Source organism: Bubalus kerabau, chromosome 18 (genome assembly GCF_029407905.1).
Source record: "Bubalus kerabau isolate K-KA32 ecotype Philippines breed swamp buffalo chromosome 18, PCC_UOA_SB_1v2, whole genome shotgun sequence".
Lineage (NCBI taxonomy): Eukaryota > Metazoa > Chordata > Mammalia > Artiodactyla > Bovidae > Bubalus > Bubalus kerabau.
Window position 1 is genome coordinate 59,712,974 of NC_073641.1, and position 17,023 is coordinate 59,729,996.

Below are 17,023 nucleotides of genomic sequence, written 5' to 3' on the forward strand. Positions count from 1 at the left end.
TTAGCTGCTATGTAAATAAAGAGAAAGCATACTGTTTTCAAATGTCTCAATTTGGAGAAAGAGAGTAAGCCCATGAAATCTACAACGATGGACCTTAATGAATTATTTTTCCTGGTATCCTTGCCTGGTGTATTTCTCTCCACAGTGGATCTGGGATAGTCTTAAGACTTACATGGACCAATAAAAGATGGGGAAAGTGAAGTTGTGAACTTTGAAGGCTCAGCCTTAAGACATGTACTTTTATCTTTGGCCACTTGAGCACATCATTTTGAACCAGACTCCATGTTCCATTAAGCCCAGTCTTCATGGCGAGAATATATAGTTGATGACCAAGCAGCTAATATCCTCATCTAAACTTCCAGCATCAGTCTTTAGTCTTATGAGTGAGCCATCTTGGATATTCCAGCCTAGTTTGAAGGATTTTGAGCATTACCTTGCTAGTATGTGAAATGAGCACAATTGTACACTACTTGGAACATTCTTTGGCATTGACTTTCTTTGGGTTTGGAATGAAAACTGACCTTTTCCAGTCCTGTGGCCACTGCTGAGTTTTCCAAATCTGCTGGCCTATTGAGTGCAGCACTTTCACAGCATCATCTTTTAGGATTTGAAATAGCTCAACTGGAATTTCATCACCTCTGTTAGCTTTGTTCATTATGATACTTCCTAGACGGGAATACCAGACCACCTGATCTGCCTCTTGAGAAATTTGTATGCAAGTCAGGAAGCAACAGTTAGAACTAGACATGGAACAACAAACTGGTTCCAAATAAGAAAAGGAGTGTGTCAAGGCTGTATATTGTCACCCTGCTTATTTAACTTATATACAGAGTACATCATGAGAAATGCTGGGCTGGAAGAAGCACAAGGTGGAATCAAGATTCCCGGGAGAAATATCAATAACCTCAGATATGCAGATGACACCACCCTTATGGCAGAAAGTGAAGATGAACTCAAAAGCCTCTTGATGAAAGTGAAAGTGGAGAGTGAAAAAGTTGGTTTAAAGCTCAACATTCAGAAAATGAAGATCATGGCATCCGGTCCCATCACTTCATGGCAAATAGATGGGGAAACAGTGGAAAAAGAGTCAGACTTTATTTTTTGGGGCTCCAAAATCATTGCAGATGGTGACTGCAGACATGAAATTAAGATGCTTACTCCTTGCAAGGAAAGTTATGACCAACCTAGATCAGATCAGATCAGATCAGATCAGTTGCTCAGTCATGTCTGACTCTTTGCGACCCCATGAATCTCAGCACGCCAGGCCTCCCTGTCCATCACCAACTCCCGGAGTTCACTCAGACTCACGTCCATCCAGTCAGTGATGCCATCCAGACATCTCATTCTCTGTAGTCCCCTTCTCCTCCTGCCCCCAATCCCTCCCAGCATCAGAGTCTTTTCCAATGAGTCAACACTTCGTATGAGGTGGCCAAAGTACTGGAGTTTCAGTTTTAGCATCATTCCTTCCAAAGAAATCCCAGGGCTGATCTCCTGCAGAATGGACTGGTTGGATCTCCTTGCAGTCCAAGGGACTCTCAAGAGTCTTCTCCAACACCACAGTTCAAAAGCATAAATTCTTCAGTGCTCAGCTTTCTTCACGGTCCAACTCTCACATCCATACATGACCACAGGAAAAACCATAGCCTTGACTAGACAGATCTTTGTTGGCAAAGTAATGTCTCTGCTTTTGAATATGCTATCTAGATTGGTCATAACTTTCCTTCCAAGGAGTAAGCATCTAATTTCATGGCGCAGTCACCCTCTGCAGTGATTTTGGAGCCAAAAAAAATAAAGTCTGACACTGTTTCCACTGTTTCCCCATCTATTTCCCATGAAGTGGTGGGACCGGATGCCATGATCTTCGTTTTCTGAATGTTGAGCTTTAAGCCAACTTTTTCACTCTCCTCTTTCAGTTTCATCAAGAGGCTTTTTAGTTCCTCTTCACTTTCTGCCATAAGGGTGGTGTCATCTGCATATCTGAGGTTATTGATATTTCTCCCGGCCATCTTGATTCCAGCTCGTGTTTCTTCCAGTCCAGTGTTTCTCATGATGTACTCCGCATATAAGTTAAATAAGCAGGGTGACAATATACAGCCTTGACGTACTCCTTTTCCTATTTGGAACCAGTCTGTTGTTCCATGTCCACTTCTAACTGTTGCTTCCTGACCTGCATACAAATTTCTCAAGGGGCAGGTCAGGTGGTCTGGTATTCCCATCTCTTTCAGAATTTTCCACAGTTTATTGTGATCCACACAGTCAAAGGCTTTGGCATAGTCAATAAAGCAGAAATAGATGCTTTTCTGGAACTCTCTTGCTTTTTCGATGATGCAGCAGATGTTGGCAATTTGATCTCTGGTACCTCTGCCTTTTCTAAAACCAGCTTGAACATCTGGAAGTTCACGGTTCACATATTGCTGAAGCCTGGCTTGGAGAATTTTGAGCATTACTTTACTAGCATGTGAGATGAGTGCAATTGTGCGGTAGTTTGAGCATTCTTTGGCATTGCCTTTCTTTGGGATTGGACTGAAAACTGACCTTTTCCAGTCCTGTGGCCACTGCTGAGTTTTCCAAGTTTGCTGGCATATTGAGTGTAGCACTTTCACAGCATCATCTTTCAGGATTGGGAATAGCTCAACTGGAATTCCATCACCTTCACTAGCTTTGTTCGTAGTGATGCTTTCTAAGGCCCACTTGACTTCACATTCTAGGATGTCTGGCTCTAGGTCAGTGATCACACCATTGTGATTATCTGGGTAATGAATATCTTTTTTGTACAGTTCTTCTCTGTATTCTTGCCATCTCTTCTTAGAAGAAGAGATGGCAAGAAGAGACCAACCTAGATAGTATATTCAAAAGCAGAGACATTACTTTACCAACAAAGGTTCGTCTAGTCAAGGCTATGGTTTTTCCTGTGGTCATGTATAGATGTGAGAGATGGACTGTGAAGAAGGCTGAGCGCTGAAGAATTGATGGTTTTGAACTGTGGTGTTGGAGAAGACTCTTAAGAATCCCTTGGACTGCAAGGAGATCCAACCAGCCCATTCTGAAGGAGATCAGCCCTGGGATTTCTTTGGAAGGACTGATGCTAAAGGTGAAATTCCAGTACTTTGGCCACCTCATGCGAAGAGTTGACTCATTGGAAAAGACTCTGATGCTGGGAGGGATTGGGGGCAGGAGGAGAAGGGGACGACAGAGGATGAGATGTCTGGATAGCATCACTGACTCAATGGACGTGGGTGTGGGCGAACTCCGGGAGTTGGTGATGGACAGGGAGGCCTGGTGTGCTGGGATTCATGGGGTTGCAAAGAGTCAGACACGACTGAGTGACTGAACTGAACTGAACTGACCTGAAGGCCCACTTGACTTTGCAGTCCAAGAAGTCTGGCTCTAGGTGTTTGATCACACCATCATGGTTACCTGATGAAAAAAGAGTGAAAAAGTTGGCTTAAAGCTCAACATTCAGAAAACTAGGATCATGGCTTCTGGTCCCATGACTTCATGGCAAATAGATGGGGAAACAGTGGAAACAGTGGCTGACTTTATTTTGGGGGGCTCGAAAATCACTGCAGATGGTGATTGCAGACATGAAATTAAAAGACAAAGATCTTTTTTGTATAGTTCTTCTGTGTATTCTTGCCATCTCTTCTTAGTATCTTCTGCTTCTGTTAGGTCCATACCATTTCTGGTATTTCATGAAATGTTCCCTTGGCATCTCTAATTTTCTTGAAAAGATCTCTAGTCTTTCCCAGGAGAGAGGATGACACCTATTGACCTGCAGGCTCATCTTCTGGTGTCATAATTTTTCGCTTTTTCATACTGTTCATGGGGTTCTCGAGGCTAGAATACTGGAGTGGTTTGCCATTCCTTCTTCTGGTGGACCACATTTTATCAGAACTCTCCACCATGACCTGTCTGTCCTGGGTGGCCCTGTATGGTGTGGCTCTTCACTTCACTGAGTTACACAAGGCTGCAATCCATGTGATCATTTTGCTTAGGTTTTTGTGATTGTGGTTTTCATACGTAGTTACATTTGGAAAACTGCATAGAGTAAAAAGCATATGTAGAGCAAGGGTGAAAAGAATTGATCTAAAAAGCATGTTGAGTCCAATTTCCTAAAATCATTATGTATATTAGGTATGAAATGTATAATGTAAGACATGGAACTATAAAATATTCTAAGGCTAGAATACAGAAGAAATTACATGTTTCAACCAAGTTACAAGAAGTTACATTCATTCAACCAAGTGTTTACTGAACACCTCTCTTTTAACTGACACTGTAGTACATGTTGAGGAGCCATAGAATGATAATAACAAGCTAGCATGACCTATGACTTCATCAAGCTTGCCATGTAGGCAGAGAAACAGATCAAGTCATAATGAAAGTAATGAAAGCTTAGAAATTGCAGAGGAGGCTATGACAAAAAGGAAAAAAGTACTGTGGAAGGACACTAAGATGAATAAAACAAATTCCGTTTATTGTCTTGATATAATAAATCCTCACTACGTGGTGGCACTGTGGCTGACAAATTGTAGAGAAAAAGAAATATTGGCGGCAAAGAGAAGAGTTGTGAAAATATTGCCATAATCCACGGAAATAATGAGGCCAGGGGTAGAGTGATGGGAATAGAAATGTAGAGATAGGAAGTAACATTTCAGAAGCACAGTTGGCAGACATGGAAACTGATGTCCAGACGAAAGGGAAAAGTATATTGAAGACAACTCCAGTTTTAATCATGAATAAAGAGTTTTGATCTAACAAAAGTGACAGAAATAGAAAGCACACTAGCAATCTCACAAATGTAGAGAAAAAGTAATGAATTTTGCTTTGTGAGCCTTGAGTATGAGGTACTTTCAGATTTCTTACTGACTTTGCAGTCTCTGTTATTCCATTTATTTAAAAGTCTAGTAAATTGAAATTAATCTGTAATAACAGAAAGGGAATCAGTGTTTACCTGGGGACAAGATTAAAGTTGTTGAAAGGGGTCCAATGAAGAAACTACTCCAGATCATCAGAAAACTTTTAGGGGTGACAGATGTGTTTATTATCTTGATCATATTTCAAATTCAAGTGTATAGCTGAAATACATTGTTTATTTTATATAAATTTTATCTCACTAAAGCCATTTCATATAAAGAAATACTAGATAAGAAGAGATTTATGAGTACCATGAACAATTGCAAACAAAATTTGAAACAAAAAGAGTTGAAAAAGAGCTTGAACTATTTGTGCTGTGTAAAATAAGTTATAATTGAAATAAAAAGAAAAAGAAGAATGTCATTTTACTTATGAAGAAACTCTCACATTCATCCTAAAGCACATTATCAAGACTGAACATTAGGGATATTTATTTCTGTTCATGAGAAACGGAGGAAAATTTTCTTAAAGTTGAAAATAAAATGATCTGATTAAGAACAGATTAAACTGAGGATTAGGATAAATTTCAAAATATAAAATGTCTCAGAGAAAAGTCATTGCTTGATCAGAAACTAGGCAGAAAAAAATTAAAAGCAAAAGAACGCCCAGAAATTTGCTTAAGCAGGTCAAAGATTCCTATACATTGTGAGTATTGGCATGGCCTGGGGAAAAGTCATCATAGAACATCAAAGCCGAAGAAAAAAAAATAGAGAAAAAAAGAAAAGCAGAAAGGAAAAGCCTTCTATTGAATGAAATATAGCTATAAGAGCAAAATAAGTGCAAATTAAATGTTATACTTACATTAAGACTAAGATAATAATAAAAAAAATCTAGGGCTTGTAAGTCTCCTCTTTTTATACAAAGCCAACCTCAATATTCATTTATTTTTTACATACAAAAATATTTATTGAAATCTTTCCATGCATCAGATCTTCATGATGTACTCTGCATATAAGTTAAATAAGCAGGATGACAATATACAGCCTTAATGTATTCCTTTTCCTATTTGGAACCAGTCTGTTGTTTCATGTCCAGTTCTAACTGTTGCTTCCTGACCTGCATACAGGTTTCTCAAGAGGCAGGTCAGGTGGTCTGGTATCCCCATCTCTTTCAGAATTTTCCACAGTTTATTGTGATCCACACAGTCAAAGGCTTTGGCAGAGTCAATAAAGCAGAAATAGATGTTTTTCTGGAATTCTCTTGCTTTTTCGATGATCCAGCGGATGTTGGCAATTTGATCTTTGGTTCCTCTGCCTCCTTTAAAACCAGCTTGAACATCTGGAAGTTCACGGTTCACATATTGCTGAAGGCTGGCTTGGAGAATTTTGAGCATTACTTTACCAGCGTGTGAGATGAGTGCGATTCTGCGGTAGTTTGAGCATTCTTTGGCATTGCCTTTCTTAGGTATTGGATGAAAACTGACCTTTTCTAGTCCTGTGGCCACTGCTGAGTTTTCCAAATTTGCTGGCATATTGAGTGTAGCACTTTCACAGCATCATCTTTCAGGATTTAAAATAGCTCAACTGGTATTCCATCACCTCTACTCGTTACAATACGTTAAAATAGAGTCTCTTATTTGGGCAACATTGTGAACTTTAACACAATGCCGAATTAAAAGGGTTTCTGCTTTTCCTAGTGAATGCATTCTAAGAGTGGTGATGTCAATAGTGATTAATGCAAACTATTTTTATTCTTTACTTTAAAGAAAGATGATAGAGGAGCTATCTTTTTATACATGCTTTCAGAAGAGTAAACCTCAAACACACATGTGCTTCCTAAAATTACAATGTCATCATCAATTTTTTTTTCATCCACTCTGGTATTTCTAGAGTTTCTATCATTATCTTGGGTTTCTCCGGTTGAGAAAAGAATTGAAAATTCTTTGCCAGATGCATAGTTCAAAAGTCAAGATTGTAATATTATTGCCTGAAGAATTCCCAACACCAGGGAATCTCCAAAAGAATGCCAGAGCCCGTGTTCCTTTACAGCCCCTGCAGCGCTTTGCAGGCTACAGCCTGGCTGGACTTTCGGCTGCCAACAGAAACACGAAAGTGAGAAATTATCTGCAAAAAACAACACGGCCATCCTCACTGGGACTGTCTTATCACAAATCAGGATATCCAGCTCAGCTAAACATTTCAGATTAAAAAAAAATCACTTTTCATCATCGATGCTAGATGTGCCTGGTTGGAAGTTTGGCTGACCAACCAAGAAAAACAGTAGAAGGAAAGAGAGAAAGAGAGAGAGGAGGTGAGAAAGGAAGAAAGGAAAAGAAGGAAGGAAGAAAGAAAAAGCAAATAAGAAAGAAAGCATTCTATAGCAACAAAATATGGAAATGCTCAAAATGATTTTCTTTCAGCATAAAATATTTCGTCTCCTTATGCAAACTGACCTGTGTGAGAGTTTGCTTTGAACTGCATGAAAAGATAGAATTGCTACAATCCTTGTGTTTGGAGAAAGTTATAATCCTTCTATAATTTTCTAACTTGTTTATTAAGTGTAAAATAGTTTGACTTCTCTTTGCCTTCCCCTCTATTACAAACAAAAATCTCCCCCATCCAAGTCAAAGTTTAACTGTATTTCTCATTTGGGCCAAACTACTAAGAATCTCATGTGTGTGCATGCGCACTCAGTAATGTCCTTCTCTTTGTGACCCCATGGAGTGTAGCATGCCAGGTTCCTCTGTCCATGGAATTCTCCAGGCAAAAATACTGCAGTGAATTGCCATTTTCTACTCCAGGGGATCTTCCTGACCCAGGGATCGAACACGAGTCTCTTGAGTCTCCTGCATTGGCAGGCAGATTATTTACCACTGCTCCATAACGTGCAATTTCAGGAAAACAGATGACTTTACCTTTAAATTAAAAGAAATGATTTGTTTCACTCTTGGTGGAATACACTTCAAGTGTTGGAACTGTAAAGTAAATACCTGTAGGAATATTTTACTACCACCTCCCCCTTTATACTGCAGTCATTTATACTCCTAAATATAAAAGAATGCTATTTTCAAGATAGCTTTGAGCTATGTCTTTTCTCCCAATGGAATTCTATAAAAGTAAAACCTTATTTCCTGCCAAATTTAGTTTATTGACCATTAAGTTGTAAATTAATGTTTCCTTGGCATTACGGTTGCCAAATCGTGGAAACTCATGGCATCAGTATTCGTGCAAGATATGTAGAAAAGCATGAAAAGTATTGTGAGTCTTTGGTCTTAGATACTGTATCTGTGAAAAATCACTCAGTTCCCCCTTTATTTTTAAAGACTGATGATGTATCTCACAAGGAAAGTAGGCTTCAAAGATGCTTAAGTTCAGAGAAGTAGAAAGTATAAATGAAGACTCATCTAAAGAGGGGGGGAAAAAACACCATAAGGCAGAGCTTGAAGTAAATGCAAGGCCAAAGGATATTTGGTTTGTCACTTTTTATGAAGTGCTAACAAGGAAAAGAGTCAAACTGCAAAAATCCCACTCTTTAGATGTCTTACTGCTTGAATTTTTCTGACATGAGGTTATGGAATATGGATGTTCTTGAACAAATCTTTTAATAACTAGAGCCTACATGTTGTTTTAAAAAAATATCGATTTGTCTCCTGGAAGAGATCCCCAAAACCATAATTGTCTGACTTTATTTAGCTTGGGCTAGAAGGCAAATCCTATGTCTAAGAATATGCCAGTGCCCTCCAAAATAGTTCTTTGTCCAAACCGGTTTCTTTTTGCCAGAAATAAAAATGAACACAAAGCTATTCTAATGTTCCTGCATCCAGAAGATGTAAAACAAAGATACTTGTCCAAAAAATCCTGTTGGGTTTTCTCATTGAGAAACCATCTGTTGAGGGATCTGAGATCCCTAGGATATAAGAATTCCCATTTTCAACCCATGTGACCCCATTCTTTGAGGATGCCTGGGGAAAGTAAATGAAGCTCTTTGAATTTACTTTTATCATCTGTACTCAAGGAAAACCACTGTGTTCATTTTAATTTCCTTTATTTATTTTAATTTGTTTTAATATTCAATAGAGCTAAAACAAAGTTTGGGTTTCCCAGGTGGCTCAGTGGTAAAGAATCTTTCTGCTAATGCAGGAGACTCAGGTTTGATCCCTGGGTCAGGAAAATGCCCTGGAAGAGGAAATGGCCACCCATTCCAGTATTCTTGCCTGGGAAATCCCAGGGAGAGAGGAGTCAGGCAGGCTACAGTCCATGGGACCACATAGAGTCAGTCTGACACAACTGACTGATTAAACAACAAGAACAAAGCAAAGTTTAAAGAAAGGTGAAAAATCTTCTCTTCTTTTGGTTCAGAGAGTTGGTAAAAATGGTTCTAAAGTGAGGAAGTGTGGAGACTAACTCTAGTTACAAATTACTTCTTTCTAATCCTAGAAACTCTGACCTGCCCCCTTACACCCTTAACTCACATCAGCCTTTCAGAGGCTGTACACCCTGAGTGAAGCAATTTGATTTATTGGAGACATTTTGAAGTGAGAATTCTATAAAACCTGAGGCTGTTAGCAGCTCTGTTTTTTTTTTTTTAAACTGAAAACAGTTTATTATAAGAACGAGGCAATAATAGATCTTCTTCTAAGGAAAATGCACAAGCCAGGATTAATTTTGTTATGAGGTACACGGCAAGAACAATTCTAAACTCTGATCTCTCCCTAAATGATTCAGTTTGTGTGTGTGGGTTTTAAAACAAGAGTAGCATCTGAAAAGTCTTCATCTCCTCCTAAAGGTGTGTTTAAATTGCATTTCTTCTTTGTGAAACAAACCCGACTGGACGTTGCTTTCAAAAGAGATCATAAGATCTAAAATTTTGTTGTTGTTGTTTAGTCACTTTAGTCTTATCTGACCTTTTGCAACCTCATGGACTGTAGCCCTCCAGGCTCCTCTGTCCGTGGGATTTCCCAGGCAAGAATACTGGATTGGGTTGCCATTTCCTCCTCCAGGGATCTTCCCCACTCTAGGATCATGCCTGTGTCTCCTGCATTGGTAGGCGGATTCTTTACCACTGAGCCACCATGGGAAGTCCCAAGGTCTAAAATACTTAAAGATTTTATGAAAAGTAAATATAAATATAAAATGTAAAACCAGGGGAGGAGAAACAGATAAATAGGTGGAACACAGAGGGTTTTTAGGGCAGTGAAAATACTCTATGACATTGTGGTGATGCACTCATGTCATAACTCATTTATCTAAACCCATCGATGTACACCAGCTGTGAACCCTAATGTAAACTATTGACTTTGGTTGATTATAACATATCAGGGTAGGTTCATCAATTGTAACAAATATCCCACTCTGGTGGGGGAGGTTGATCATGGGAGAGGCTGTGCTTGTGAGGGACAGAGGGTACATGAGAACTCTCTGACCTTCCTCTTTTTCAATTCTTTACATTTTCATTTCAAAATTGATACTCAAAGCATCTGTTAGAAAACTTTTGTGTGCTTGGGATATGTTTTGTGCTTGAAGCAACTTAAGTAACCAAACCTTTTTCAACTGAAAATTGTATATGTAAATATTGATCAAGTAGTTCTTCCCAGGTGGTTCTAATGGTAAAGAACCCACCTGTCAATTCAGGAGACATATGGGATGTAGGTTCGATCCCTGGGTTGGGAAGATTCCCTGGAGGAGGGCATGGCAACCCACTCCAGTATTCTTGCCTGGAGAGTCCCATGGACAGAGGAGCCTGGTGGGTTACAGTCCACAAGGTCTCAAACAGTGAATTAGTACACACACACATGCACACACACACACACACACACACACACACACACACATACACATTGGGCTTCCCTCATACTCAGTTGGTTAAAAATCTGCCTTCAATGGAGGAAACCCTGGTTTGATTCCTGGGTCAGGAAGATCCTCTTGAGAAAGGATAGGCTACCCAGTATTCTTGGGCTTCCTTTGTGGCTCAGCAAGAATCTTCCTGCAACGTGGGAGACCTGGGTTTGATCCCTGGGTTGGAAAGATCCCCTGGAGAGGATTTCACTTCACTTTCACACATTGGTCAAGCATTTCCACTTGAAATTTAGTGACCAAATGGATGGGCTGAAGTGACCAAATGGATGGGCTGAAAATATAAAGCACACACTACATTTAAAGACATAGTCCAAAAAGAATGTAAGATATTTTTAGATTAACTGCATGTTGAAATAATATTTTAGATATGAAAGAAAGTGAAAATGAAAGTCACTCAGTCATGTCTGACTCTTTGTGACTCCATGGACTATACATACAGTCTAAGGAATTCTCTGGGCCAGGATACTGGAGTGCATAGCCTTTCCCTTCTCCAGGGGATCTTCCCAACCCAGGTTTCCCTAATTGTAGGAGGATTCTTTACCAGCTGAGCCACAGGGGAGCCCATTTTAGATACACTGGGTTTAATAAAATATATTATTAAAATTTTACAATAATCTGTATGATACTACAATAGTGAATTCATGTGATTATACATTTATCCAAACCTATACAACCTATTGAATCAAACCAGCCAATCCTAAAGGAAATCAGTCCTGAATATTCATTGGAAAGACTGATGCTGAAACTGAAACTCCAGTACTTTGGCCACCTAATGTGAAGAAATGACTCATTGGAAAAGACCCTGATGCTGGGAAAGATTGAAGGCAGGAGGAGAAGGGGACGACAGAGGATGAGATGGTTGGATGGCATCACTGACTTGATGGATTTGAGTTTGAGCAAGCTCCTGGAATTGGTGAAGGACAGGGAAGCCTGGTGTGCTGCAGTCCATGGGGTCGCAAAGAGTCGGAGACGACTGAGCGACTGAACAGAACTGAACTGACGGAATATACAGGCCCAAGACTGAACCCTAATGTAAACTGTGGACTTTGGGTGACTATGATGTGTCATTGCAAGTTCATCAGTTGTAACAAATGTCCCTTTCTGGTGAGGGATGTTGATGATAGGGAAAGCCATGCTTGTGTGGGGACAGGTTGTATATGGGAAATGTCTGCACTGTCTTAATTTCACTGTGAACCTAAAGCTGCTCTAAAGAAAATAAAACCTAAAAAACAAGAATGGTTAAGACCGTAAGTTTTACATTTTGTATATGTGCTTGTGTGCTCAGTCATGTTCAACTCTGCAACCCTATGGACTGTAGCCCACCAGGCTCCTCTGTCCATGGGATTCTCCTGGCAAGAATACTGGAGTGGGTTACCATGCCCTCCTCCAGGGGATCTTCCCAACCCAGGGATCAAACAAGTGTCTCTTGTGTCTCTTGCACTGACAGGTAGGTTCTTTACCACTAGCAGCACCTGCTATTTTACCACAATTAAAAATTTAAACATATTTTCAAAGGAAAACAAATGGTATTGTGAATCACTCTCTGAAATGTTAACTTTCCTGACTCAGAGTTCAACTTACTTTTTTTTGCACCATCCCAAAAAGAATGAAGACTGAGCTTGCTTTACTGGAAGATCATACTCCACAAGCTTATGCAAGACTCCACAAAAACTATAAATGAGAGGTCCTCTTAAAGTCTTCTGTAACCTGTTGTCAAACTGACCAAATTTGCCCTAACCTGAAATACTCATGAACTTCTCTGGCTCTACCCGAGTTTAATATGCAGAGCAAATCCAATGAATTTTTGTCCTGTGTACACTCCAGATGCTGGCCAGATGTGCGTGCATTACAGCCCATCGGCCTGTTTGGAGATGTCTGGACATCTACGCTACAGTCAGCTTTTGTTTTAGTATCATTAAAAGGCAATTTGCTTAAAAGAGAGATTATGGAATGTGATTATTGTCACTTGAAAATGGTCCTGCTGTAGCCTGTCATCGCCGATGCTCCGTCTCTTCGGTATTTTCATTGTCATTCCCACTTTTAAATGAACTGACGGTCTCTGATCATTCTTTTAACACCCAGCTTCCAGGCAGGGCCTCCGGGAACTGTCCCCTTGGGTCAACACCGTCATGCCTCTGCGGGATTTCCACCCAGTCTCCACGCTCCTGGGTTTTTCCTGCACACCAGCTTCCTGGTCTCCTCCATGCAAAATCTCTGCCTTTGGCAATTCATCAGTTTCAGCTGAAGTCTGCTTCATACTTCATTGAAAGAATAGAGCTCTGTGAACAGGATCCCCTGCCCCTCCTCCCCTCCACGCCCCTCCCCACTTTGAATAAACATTTCCACCTTCCTTTCCAGCATCCAGACCAGGACTCAGCATGGAATGGCCCATGAGCCACTTCCCGCCCTCCGCATGTTTTTGTATGGCCCACCAGCTTCCAGTGGTTTTAACATTTTAAAATAATTGGAGGGGGGAAGAAAAAAAAGATGAGCTGTATTTCAGGCATATGAAGGTGGTACATGCTCAGTCATGTCTGACTCTGCCACCCCATAGACTGTACCCTGGCAGGCTCCTCTGTCCATGGCATTCTCCAGGCAAGAACATTGGGGTAAGTTGCATTAATTTATATGAAATTTGAATTTCTTTGTCCACAAATAAAGAGCTCTTGGAACAGAACGTGCTCATTTGTTCACCGACTGACTAAGTCTGCTCTAGGCTGTAACAGCCTGTTGAGAAATTGCCCAAGAGACCATATGGCACAGAAAGCTGAAAATATTTACTCTATGGCCCTTTATAGGTTTGTGGATCCCTGATCTAGAGGAATCTCCTTTGTTCCTCCCAGCAAAACACAGAGAGGCTCTCTCCTCCCTTCAAAGGCAGAACCTCCCCAGTGGCCCCCTCCCTTTGCACACACCTCTCTGGAACGTACCCTTTGACTCTTCAACCCTTTCTCTGCTCCCTGGACAGCCGCACTCTTGACACCGCAGATCAAATTCTCCCCCGCCTTTCTGCTCAGAATCTCTCAGCCTTTGCATGCTTTTCCTGATCTTCAAGTGTCAGAATTTCTTGGGAATCTATACAGGCTCTTTCCTCCTTCTCTATGCTTTTTCTGATCAGCTGTGTGTGCTTAGTCATTCAGTCATGTCTGATTCTTTGCCATCCCGTGGACTGTAGTCCACCAGGCTCCTCTGTGGGATTCTTCAGGCAAGAATACTGGATTGGGTTGCCATGCCCTCCTCCAGGGGATCTTCCCAACCCAGGGATTGAACGCAGGTCTCCCTCATGGCAGGTAAAACCCCTTCAATTGCCAGATCTTCAACATTCATGAGCTGCAAGTTCCCGATTTTATCTTAAGGTCTTCAGCCCCAACCTCATCTCCACCATACAGTGTCACAAGCCCACGTGACAACCTTCTCAGTGTCACTGTGTCCTAAGTTGACTTAGGACACGTTGACTAAGTTGGGGAAAGATGACTTCCCCTCAAAATCTGAGCCTGTTTAGGTCCCTCCCACCTGTCCAGTTGCCTTAGCCAGACACTTGGGATTTAATCTGGACATTTTCCTTCAATGTGCACTCCACATCTAGGAAGTCCTGTTGGTTCTTGACTGTTTCTTGGATATTCTAATTCAAGCCACCTCCTTTCCCCAGACTGTACTGGCTTTCCAGCTCATCCTCATGCACCCTTAAAATCCATACAGCATCACGAATAGCTCCACCACCCGACATTCTCCTTATTGCCTGTTCCCTCCAGAGAAAAAACCAAGTGCAGGAGCAGGCAGGCTAAGTGGAGTGTGGACCAGCTCTCTGGCCCTGTGGGAGCCCAGCCAAGCTCTCCTGCTCCCTTGAGCACCCAGCTGTCTCATAGGATGGGAGAAAATACAGAGGGGATGGAGAGGGGACCAAGGGCAGAGAAGGTCTGAGCCAGACTCTTCGGCTCTGGCTCAGACCCCTTCCTGGGACCCAAAGCCTTATCTCACTGGTGAGACTGGACTGGGAGTGGAGATGATGAATTGAGGGAGGGTCATCATAAATCTATAAAATAAAAATAAAACCTATCACCCAAAAATGCAAAACACAGGTAAGAGTGGGGATCTTTTCTGTGCAAGACTCCTTCCAGCAGTTTCTCATGAAAAATTAGCATTATAGAAGGAAATGAACATATGCACACTGCATTCATGCATGCTAAGTTGCTTCAGTCATGTCTGACTCTTTGAGACCCTATGGACTGTAACCCACCAGGCTCCTCTGTCCGTGGAATTCTTCAGGCAAGAATACTGGAGTGGGTAGCCATTCCCTTCTCCAGGGGATCTTCCTGACCCAGGGATTGAACCCACATCTCATGCATTGCAGGCAGATTCTTCACCGCTGAGTCACCAGGCAAGCTCCCCTACACACACTGCTGCTGCTGCTGCTAAGTTGCTTCAGTCGTGTCCGACTCTATGCGACCCCATAGACAGAAGCCCACCAGGCTCCCTCGTCCCTGGGATTCTCCAGGCAAGAACACTACTACATATAAAATAGATAGCTAATAAAAACCTACTGTAAAGCACAGGAAACCCTACTCAATATTCTGTAATGACCTATATGGGAAAAGAATCTAAAAAAGAGTGGATGGGTGTGTATATAACTGATTCATTTTGCTGTATACCAGAAACTAACACAACACTGTGAATTAGCTATGCAGTACTCTAATAAAATTTTTTTTTAAAAGAAGAAAATGAAAAGACACAGGGTGGCCCCTAGTCAAGCCCACAGAGTCACCCACGCACACATGGCCACAGAGGCCAGCCAGCTGGAGCCACTTGGCCACCGATGCCCCCACCCTGTGGAGGGGCCACAGTGTCGGGAGGGGAGGGCACAGCCCAGAGATGAGAGAGCTGGGTGGGGGCGGGGAGCTGTCACCGCTGTGGAATAACACTGCCCAGATTAGTGCTACTGATGGATGAAGGGGAAACAGTGGAGTGTGTATGGAGGTGGAGGGAAGGGTGAAATAGGGGAGGGAGAATAGGGGCTTCAGACAAAGCTTCTTTGAGGTCCCTGTTGCCAGGGGAACAGCTGACCTTGCCCTGCACTCCCCTCCCCACTCCCTATCCTGGGTCTGCCCCCTTCTACTCATGATGGAGTTTTTCACGTTTGGGGAGAGATTGCACTCGCTTCTGAGAAAGAATCAAAGGCCTCAAAGAAGTTTCTGGAAGGAAAGGTGCAGCACTGGGGAAGGAGGAATCATAAAGACCCCCATCTTTACCTCCACAGCCCCCACAGCTCCTAGCCCCCAGCTACCCAGGCCTCAAGCCTGTAAAGTCCACCTCTGCTTGTCTGCCTATAGGGGAGAAGGGAACAAGAGGGTGGAACCCTGAAGTGGGCCTGGCCAAGGCGCTGACTGATGGGGAACTCACCACCCTTGAATCTGAGCCACTCTCTGGGACACCCTTAGGTCCAGTCTTGACTGACAACGGGCCAGCGAGGAAAGGTGGTCAAGGGAATGGATTTTTTTTTCTTTTTTTTTTTTGCCAATAAACCATGTGTTAGTTGAACCATGAAGAAGGCTGAGCGCTGAAGAATTGATGCTTCTGAATTGTAGAGCTGGATAAGATGCTTGAGAGTCCCTTGGACGGCAATGAAATCAAACTAGTCAGTCCTAAAGGAAATCAACCCTAAATATTCATTAGAAGGACTGATGCTGAAGCTGAAGCTCCAATACTTTTGCTACCTGATGCGAAGAACTGACTCCTTAGAAAACACCCTGATGCCAGGAAAGATTGAGGGCAGGAGGAGAAGGGGGCAACAAAGGATGAAATTGTTGGATAGCATCACTGACTCAATGCACATGAGTTTGAGCAAACTCTGGGAGAGGGTGAAGGGCAGGGAAGCCTGGCATGCTGCAGTCCATGGGGTCACAAAGAGTTGGACAAGGCTGAGTGACTGAACAACAACAAGATTAAAGGAGAAAGCTCAGCCAAGACAACAGAGAGCAGAAGTTGACTTTGTGGCTGTAATATTTCTAGAATGTGAGAAGTAAAGGTAACTTATCTTGTGAGACACACAGAAAGAGTTAGTTTGGGATGGGGAAGCTTTTAGAATTATGGTCCAGCATAAGCATTTACATGGTGAGAGCTGGTGATTTCTGGTTTTCTTAGCTAAATAATAATGAGTCCACATCAGGGAAGCCTGGTCTGCTGCAGTCCATGGCATCATAAAGAGCTGGAAATGACTGAGTGACTGAACAACAACAATGTGTTAGTTAGTAAGATGCTTACTCTGTTCAACAGCTGCACCAAGGAGCCTATTATACAGAGTGAAGTAAATCAGA